We start from the raw sequence: 10,422 nt of genomic DNA, 5'->3' as shown, positions 1-10,422 counted from the left end.
ACACACACACTCTCTCTGTCTCTCTCACACACACACGCACAAAAGCAGGCTGCGATGCAGGACAAAGAGCCTGTTTTCCTGATCTGTGTGTTTCCAGGACAAATTGTGTGACAGCTTTGGCCAGTTTGGACGAGTTCAGAGAACCTGATGCATCATCAGGTTAGTGTTGATAAGTGGTGACACGCACACACCTGAGCTGAGCAGCGGGGATATAACACTGAAGAACTGCTGCACTATAGGATTTACTGATTAAAAACTCCTTGTATTTTGCATCTTCACACGTGTCAAAGTCGTCCTCTGCCATCTTCATGTCTTCATCACACCGTTACCTTCCACGCATTTCCTCCACCAGGATTTAAACATGTCACATCACAGCAGGTTAAGTGGATTGAACTGATCCTTTTGGTGGTTTTATTCTCCCCAAACGTCTTCTTCCACTTGCCAATAAAGTCACACAAACTGTTTGTCAATGGACAGAAAATCAATGGATCAATGTTGGCTATGAGAATTGGTTCCAGCTTCATGTTTAAACTTCTGCTTTAAACTTTTCTCTTTTGGTCAGAGGAAATGAGTCTCTTTGCTCTCTGGGAATGTGTAGAGGCTTTGTTTGTCCTTGTTTACAGACTAAATTATATAATAAGAATAATTTCTATTTGCGCACACACACACACCAATCAGTGACTGCTCAATGAGGATGAAGTGAAATGTTAAAAGAAAAAACACACTCCTAACACCACAGTCATGTGCTCATTTCAGAAATTGTGGACAAAACCCACAGCCGTCTTTTTTACTCTGTCTAGGGTCACAAATCAGTGGGGACATTGTTCTGTACTGCTGTCCCACAGGGAAACAAGGGAGCTGAAAACAAAGGGAATTACTATAACTGCTTGATTTGTATAACTCTGCCTCACAGAGAAACAAATGCTGGAGTTTCCGTCCACCTGCATCTCAAGTCTGCGCACAACTGGAATCATTAGGAACTAAAACAAACTCCACAAACCCTGTTTCCCAACCCTGGTCCTCAGGGAACCTTCCTCAGGGAAGTAAAACATGGCCCTGCCATGTTTTACTTGTTGCCCTGCTCCAAAAAAATAATAAAATAAATGACAAAAGCTGAAACATTAATTAAAAAAATAATAATTTGTGAATTTTTTTCCAAAAAATGTAATAGTGCAACTTTTCTTTTTTTTGTTTTTCAAAAATGTAATGTTCCAACTTTTGTGTTTTTTTTCTAAAAATTAAATGATTCAACTTCTGTGATTTTTTAATTTATTTTTTCAGCTGAATCTGGTGTTTTTTGGACCAGGGCAACATGTAAAACATGGCAGGCCAGTGTTCCCTGAGGACCAGGGTTGGGAAACACTGCTATAAAGGAATCACTCTTGAAATGAGTGGTTTTAACTCAATGAGGCAATCCCCTGGTTAAATAAAGGACATATAAAGGAATGTTCTTGTTTTATGACTGTACCCCAAGTTAAACTTACTATTTGAGCAAATGTGCTTATGTTTCAGTTAACTTAATGACTTTAAGTTCTGATTTCACGTGTTACCTAAAGACGAAGGTAACCAAATGTTTCTAAGAAGCAGTTTCATCTTAAAACTCACTAAATGCAGTTTTTCTACACACAAGAGCACAAGTATACAGTTTGTAGTGCTACAGGGTTCAAATGAGCCTAATAATTTTTAATTTTAGCAAAAAATGACAGTCTTTTAAAATAAAAACGTGATATTGATGAACCAGACTAAAAGTGATAAATCGTCATATCAAGGATTTCAGAACTCCGCAGAACTCACAACACAAGCAGCAGCTTTTTTTCTCAACTATTACAACGTAAAGCTGCAGTGCATACCTTTTTTTGGTCATTTTTGTTGTTGTTTTTGTTCATTATTTTGATCTTTGTGAACAGAAATGATTGAACTTTACATTTTTTGCTGCGTTCAAGAAGCAGTTGCGTCATCAAACTGCTGACTCGGCTGATTTATGAGCCGTGCAGTTCACCTGTGACACCTTTTTATGTGAGCGTTTCTTCCTGTTTCCCCATCGTGCTCTGACCCGTATGCTTGTACACCTGCAGTCAGTGTCGACATCATCACTTCCTGTGTACGCAGCATGGATGTGTCGCTGGGTAGGGCTGGTCAGAAGATTTTTCACGATAGATTTTCAGATAAATATGCAGGGTGAATTGCTTCTGAGTGGAATTTGAAGAAAGCAGTCCAACAGTTATTTTAAAGTTATGCACGACAGCTTTCACATCCGACTGAATCCAAACTGGCCACAGCTTCTGCTGTTGTTTGTGACAGAGTTTTCATCCGATTTGGGGTTTAATTTGGGTTTTAACCAGAACAATTGGACCTAGATTTGATATGATAATAATGAGCTTAAATAGCTCATTACTCTGCTTTTCCTCTGACTGAGTTATTTAACCTGTAGTTGTGCAATGAAAGATGTTAGTTCACTCTGTTTATAAGTGTTTCTTAGTGTTAATGTGAATCTGACAAGGACGTCGAACTCAGTCTGAGCACATTTTCTTCCCTCCGTCAGTCTAATTGTAAAATACCACAGGCAATAATATACTGTCATTTATCTGAATTGTTGCCTTGTCCTCATCCTCGTCCTCTCCTCTCCCTGTGATTCTGCTTCCTGTGGTGCTTTATTCATGCAGGATCTTATCAAATGTGATAGCAGATTTAGCTTTTAGTATTTCTATGCAACCTAGACGGCCTTTTTTGACCCTCTGCTTCCACGTGTGTCTGCAAACTCTGTTGTCCAAGTTCATCACGACGTCTCTGTTTCCATCTACAAGTTTTGAACAGAGGTTTGAGATACACGACATTGATCGGAAACCTGAAAGACCCAAATGCTGAAATGAAACTGATAACATTATTGTTTTTCTTGGGAGTTTTTGTCTATTTAATATTTATTCCATCTCAGCATGTAATTGAAATTAACTTCTAGATTGTTTTTGTCTAAAACCTTGAACTGACATTCAAAGTTTCTGTATTTTTGCAGTGTATACTTTAAAAAAAACAGTGGATTGTGGTTTAATTCCCAAAATAGCATCCTCAAACGTTCTTTGTTTACTCTTTGGCATCGTAACACATTCACAGCTTTAAAATTCAACATGCTGAAAAACAAAGTTCTAACTTTGGATGGAAACGTAGCTGCTGCCGCTGCTTCTTTCATTTCATTTCCGATAAACTGATCTGGTGTCAGTTCCAGTTTTACTTGTTTCCCTCTCTCAGTCCACTCCCGGGGCTCATTCTCATATTTCCATGTTTCCGAGCAATAAATAAAAACCTTCACCTTTGAGGGAATTTATTTGTTAACGATCTGAAACGTGTATTCCAGAGATCAGAGTGACAGTTATTCACGATTATGAAGCATGTGCGGTTCTGTAGACTGAAACTAAATAACCCAGTAGTTTTCAAATTATGGCAGGAAAAGTGCACTGATGTGAAGGAATGAAATGGGATTTATTTTTGACTTTGTCTTATTATGATATTCTGCCTGCTGCATAAAAACAAGAAACTAGTGAAAAGGTAATTAAGCCTTCAGGAAAGTATTTTTGATATTTATGATTTGTGGTATTTTGTGTTTTCTTATTTGTTGTTTGTCAAGATTTGTTGTTTTGATGGTTTTATTTATTTGTGCACACAGATGAGAGTTCTCTAACAGCTAAAACAGACGTTTCTCAATGTCACTCATTAGTTTTGTGGGTAACGCTTTCTTTTACAGTCCCCTAATTACCTGGTATTTAGCTGGTAAATTCATGGTAACACTAAAGTGTTGCTAGGTAATTACCAAGGGTAATAAGATCAGTAAATACAGTGAAACCGTTGCCAAAATACTGGGTAATGCACGGTAATGTACTCGGTAAGTAAAGTAAAACTGTACTGTAAAAGAAAGCCAAGCTTGTTTCCATGTAATTACACACATTTTTAGGGTTAGGTTTGTTAGATTACCCCTTGGGTAAATAGCTAGTAATTAGGGGACTGTAGGTACCTGCTTATTACCAGTTTATAACCCAATAATACACTTACATTTACCATAGTTTTGCCATAGTTTAGCTGTACATACCTTCTTATTAACAGCAGTAATAACACGCTATAATTAACTATATAGTTACCAGGTAAATGCCCAGTATTTTGGCAACAGTTTCACTGTATTTACTTTCTTATTACCATTGGTAATTACCTAGTAACACTTTGGTGTTACCATGAATTTACCAGGTAAATACCTGGTAATTAGGGGACTGTAAAAGAAAGCGTTACCTTTGTGTATTATTGTGCAAACTCAACACGGATCTCTCTAACGCCTTAATCTTATAAATCTCGATTTAGTTACATTTGTAAGAGTATTAATGAATTAAAACTGCCTTAAAACAAACTGTTATAAACTGTTATTAACGTTTCTTTCCTTCAAATGAAGTAATTACGATGATTACAATAACATCTCAATATGATTTTTAGGGAGAAAACTGTGATTTAGACAAAAAAAGATATATTTTTGTATTTTAATTATTTCAACAAACAACAAGGCAGATGAAATAAGTAAATAAGTCACGATTGGTCAAGAAAAGTCGAAACTAAATCAACGAAGTCTCATTAAAGAGGCTTTTCACTTCTGACTGACGACATGAACAAACACGTGTTGTTAATCAGATGCATTAATTCTTCATTTGTGTGCACAAATGACAAAGTCAGTTGAGTTTGCCTTCACGTTGCTTCAACAGCTGTTTTGACATCTTGTAAGATTTTGCATTTATTTGCCTGTTTTCTTTGTGTGTGTCCGTGTTGTTTCAATGTTACGTCTAATTTTGTGTTTTCACGTCTTGTCTTATCGTACGTCTTTCATTTCCATTCAGCATTTATTTGATCAAATCGCAGAATTTTTTTTTAATTATAAATTATGTTTTGAAATCTTAAGGCTGTTTTATTTATGATTGATTTATCATTCGTACTTGTGTTTTGTTTACCGGTGGAAACAAAATGTTCTTTATGTTGCAGGCACATTTCGATCATTGCAGTATTTTTTTTTTTACGTAATGCTTTGAGAAGAATGTATTGTACAGTATTTAATCAGAATAACTGGACTGAAAAACTCTTCTCAAATTTGCACTTTCTAAGTTCAGTTTTTTATTCTATTATTGTGTGGAAGTTATGCAAGTTCAGGAAGGTGGTTGTTTTGTTTAATCAGCCCTTCCTCATGTCTGGTTGTGTTCACATTTGTCAGCTTTCCACTGATGCCAATAAAGACAAACTTCTTAAAAATGGGTAAAAACATTCACGTTTGTATCCGTCTTTTCATTTGCAGGTTTGTTTTAGTGAAGGAGCTAAATAAACAACAAGATGATGTTTGCTTCATTCAGCTGATCTGATCTGGATCCTGCAACCTGCAAGATGAGGACACAGAGAGAGAGAGAGGAAAGGAAAGAAAGACACAATCTAGGGAGGGAAAGACCAAGGTTAATGACATATAATAGTCAAATTCATACCCAAACGTAGCCACTCACACTCTCACTTACACAGCACTGTAGGCTACCTGAGAATATGAGCTTCCGCAGGTAAAAGGTTAAGCGAGTGCAAGATGTGTCGGTGATTATTGTCAGATAAGGTGCCGTCAAGCTGAGGCAGATGAGGAACGCAGTGCAAGGTCACTGTTTGTGGACTATCTGATGTAGGAGTGACACAGGTCTGACCCAGAAAGAGTCAGATACAGTATGAGTCACATCAATGGAATGAAAATTGGACCAGAGTCCCTTCAGCCTGGTTATCTGAACGTAGTGTAAATGGACCTTGCGGCCGTTTTGTCAACTGCTGGTTCTGAGGTCAAGACAGAACTTCCAAACGACTTCACCTGTCTGAGAGAATATGCATATTGTCTGAGAGAGCGGGGATCTCAGCGGCTGAATCGTTTGCCTGTGATGTATGTCGAGCAGCAGGCAAATTGAAGTTGAGTGTCGACCGTGCTTAATTGTCATCGCCAATTAGTGCATTGTGGGACGCCCACAATGGATCAACTGTAGCGAGTAGAACGAAGTCCTTTGTGCTTCTCCAGTGGCCCGCGGGCCAGTCAAGACTCATTTAAAGCCCGAACAACGACGGAGCAGAAATACCAATGAAAATGAAAACAAAAGACATGTTTTAGGAGGAAAAGAGCACAGAGGAAAGAAAAAGAGGAGGAGGATGAGGATGCAGGGAGGGAGGTGGATAACGGTCACAGAGGAGGGAAGGAGTGGGCCTCTGCTCTCCCAACATGAGAGCAGAGAGTATGACTTTGACACACACATACACACACAGTACAGCATTCTTTATGAGGACACTCATAGACATAATGCATTTCCTAGCTCCTTACCTTAACTATCATAACTACTGTAAATACCCTTAACCCTATAAGCACAATCCTAACCCTGACTCTAAAAGCCTTTTAAAGTCTGCACCTCATGAGATCGAAATGTCCTCACAAAGATAGGCTTGAATCACAATTTGTCTTCACAGCCTACTACACACACACACACACACACACACACACACACACACACACACACACACACACACACACACACACACACACACACACACACACACACACACAGTGCCCCTTCACCCCAACATTTAGCGAGCTGCTACACAAAAGCTGGCAGGGCCCCAGTGTTCCCTGTGACCTGCTTGTTCAGAGGCTTGTTTGGCCTTGTTGAAGCTTTCAGCAGGTTTGAGCTGAGCAGATTGTCCGCATGAATTTGTTAGTGTTAAAGGGTTGATCCACTGTTTCTCTACTCAAATCCCCATTCAAATGTGTTTTTCTTTCAGTTGCAATTAGTCACGAATCAAGTTCCTCACTGGGGCTTTTCCCTCGCTCCTGTGTTTTGAGACACGGTGAGTTCTGCTTCCATTTGCATGAAGTCGAGGCTCAACTCTACTAGATTTTAAACAAATCTGAGACATCTGACATGAGTGGAAGCAAAAGCAAGGTTCATTTTAATTTATTTGGAAAGACAGTTCATTTAACCATTTTTTCACAAAAGGGAAAGTTTTGAACAAGTGGCATCAGACAAACATTTGGCCAGTATGTTGCATGTTTTTAATGGTTGTAGGAGGCGCCTGTCAATCTTCAAACACCATGGTTCTCAAACTGTGGTAACGTACGAGTGGTACGTGAGCTTCTTCTGGTGGTACTTCGAGGAAATTCAGAAATACCGTTCTACTGTCAGGGTATGTGATCGGAGTGGAGGTGAGGAACTACAACGGGAGAGCGTACAAAAAATAAATCAAAAATATAATAATATAGTATAGTATGTCATCCAAAATTTGACAAAAAAGATATACATTTGTTTTGTCGAGAAACTATTCAGTGACATTTGTACTGTACTGTTAGAAAACACTTTTCATTTACTTTTTTCTTTCTTGGAAAAGTACGGAAGAGGATTAGGGCCACGAAAAAAAAAAAAAATTGAGTTCTGACTTTAAACTCAGAATTCTGACTTTAATCTCAGAATTCTGACTTTATTCTCAGAATTCTGACTTTAATCTCAGAATTCTGACTTTAAACTCAGAATTCTGACTTTAATCTCAGAATTCTGACTTTATTCTCAGAAATTCTGACTTTAATCTCAGAATTCTGACTTTAAACTCAGAATTCTGACTTTAAACTCAGAATTCTGACTTTAATCTCAGAATTCTGACTTTATTCTCAGAATTTCTGACTTTATTCTCAGAATTCTGACTTTATTCTCAGAATTCTGACTTTATTCTCAGAATTCTGACTTTAATCTCAGAATTCTGACTTTATTCTCAGAATTCTGACTTTAAAGTCAGAACTACGGGTACACCATAAGGACCACTTCGCGGGAGAGTCCCTTTTCATGCAGGTACTTTAGCTGATGACTGCTAAAATATCACTTCCTAGATAGCAAAAGCAAATTAGTGTATATAGTAAATACTGAAGCTATTCTGATGTATATGTCATATTTTCTTGGTACCACATGTTCGTTCATCAACCAAAATGATGATGGTCTTACAGTATCTTGTGACACCACGTCTCAGTTGAATCTTATGAAGATATAGCTACTCTGCATCTGTCCTTATTGGTCGTGATCTCATATTAACAGACCACAAACTGATGTAATCTCTTCTAATTTTGGACAATATGATTGTTATTGCACAAGCACTAAACAATTCAGTTTGATAATTTTGTGTTCTTATATTACACACTTAATGTGTCAACCAATTTGATAATAGCAGGTGCTGTAATTGTTGAGTCTTCCTTGTTCCACATTGTCATATTTTCAGGTGTTTTGTTATCATTACAATACCAGAAAGTATTTCCTTGTTGCTATAAGCAAGTCTGGAGTATAGCTTTAGTATAGCTGTATGCACATCTTCTTACGCATTAACACTTGCCTTTATTCTACACCATGTTTATGGATGAAATGGGAGGTATTTTGTGATACTACAGACCCTAGTTGAGTAGCTGGTATTACCTGAAATGTTAATATGTTACATTAGGTCATTGATGTAGAAGATATTTTATGAAAAAGAGGCTACATGAGACTTTCTAAGGCTAAAGTTTTAAGTTTTTTCATTTACCATCAAAATTAAATTGTATGCTTTTCACTCAGTAACTGCTTTTAGCTCATGACTATTACTTTAGTTGAGATCTCTAGTAAAGCCTCGTTGACTGTAAAATGCTACTTTATGCATTGGAATGTTACTTTAATGTTAATAAAATGTTTTGGGTTAGGGTTAGTGCTTTTTCCATCACATTTGTATCAAGTTCTTCGGTTGAATGTTGATGAAGCTCCCTATCCATTTGTAAAAAGTGATGGGGTAAATAAGGTTTTAAATACAGTGTTAATAGAATGTTACAAATTATTTCATTGTCAGCTGGATTGAAAAACAATAGTGAAAGATGATAAAACAAAAAGGAGGCATTGTGTTTGATTGCACCCAAAATGCATTACTTTATTACTTAATTACTATTACTTCACATTCTTAAACACCTGCAGTATAGCCATACTTGTCCATACTGACAAGATAAGACAAATACTATTAAATTATATCACTGGGGCTAATGTTGTATTTCGTAAAAATTGGATTTGTCCATTGATCAAATAATTTTCAGTAGTTCCTCTCTTAACATGATGTATAGTTCAGTTGCAGATAGAGGATCTGCTGGAGCATCCCATCACTTCTTCTCTTCCATCAGCAAACAACACAGTTCAAAAACAGTCTCATCACATGTAAGCTGGCCTTTGGGAGTACACTTCCATTTTAATCAAGTTATCCAATTCTGTCATTGCAGGCATTGTTATCTATCTAATAATCATGAGAGGGCAATTTGGTCTCCAGTCATGGGTCTACCAGAGTCACATCATCCATCAGTGCAATGACGTCACTGTCAATCTGTGAAGAAGAATGAATAAAAGACAATTATTTTCTTCTACGTACACATTGCAAACATAATGTTGAGGTTAAGCCCCTTAAATCAGTACACTGGTGTCAAGCTAGGTAGTGATAACCCTTTCAATGTGAGACTACACATTCACTGACTTATTATGAGTATCTGAATACTGCAATCAGACCTGATATTATCTAATTTATTTCTGTCAAACCATTTCATAGTGGGAAATCCATGGCTATTTGACCAGCCCTCTGGTACCTGAGAGAATTAGGGTGAATGGAGCTAAATGGCTGGATCATTCTAAATAAAACTTTAACACACCGAAACAATGTTCTGTTATTGGATCAAACAACAAATTGACAGGCCAATTGATTGTAAGGAGGGGCATGCCTGTGTAATTATTTAGATAAACAGATGAACGGTATTTTGTATATGTATAGTTTTGTTCTTATTCAAACGGGTTTCTGTCACATTTCTAGTATTTGAAACTCCCCTGCAATCTCCTGAAATAACTAGTGCTATACCGTTTTCCGCCAATAGGGGGCAGTAGTGGCTGTGAAATGTGAGTGACGGACGCTGTAGTAGACTACACAAAGAAGAAATTAACACAGCAGTGTTACCGTGAGCGGCACTGACCGCAGCCCAGCAAACGCTACAAATCACTACTTTATCACGAAGATCTTAGTTGAGAAAAGTACATACGCGCCACACGATTTTGTGTTTTCTTAGTTTATATCCGTTTGTTTATGTTGGCAAACGGGAGTAGTAGCTTCGGAAGCTAAGCTACAAGTGGTGGATAGTATGTTATTGCTACATGAACGTGACCATGCCATTATGTTGTTTTGGTCCGTATGCAAAATAGATGCATTATTATCAATTGACTGCACAAAGACGAAATTAGCCGACTACCGCAGCGTACGAAACGCGTCGGGTCTTTACTGTCTCTAACATCATTAATGTGTTAGCGGGTGATAACCTGGGCGTGCTACTCCGAACACCTAAACAACACGTATTTCATTTTC

Source organism: Microchirus variegatus, assembly GCF_963457635.1.
Source record: "Microchirus variegatus genome assembly, chromosome: 22".
In the NCBI taxonomy this organism is placed as follows: domain Eukaryota; kingdom Metazoa; phylum Chordata; class Actinopteri; order Pleuronectiformes; family Soleidae; genus Microchirus; species Microchirus variegatus.
This window is presented reverse-complemented; position numbering follows the sequence as displayed.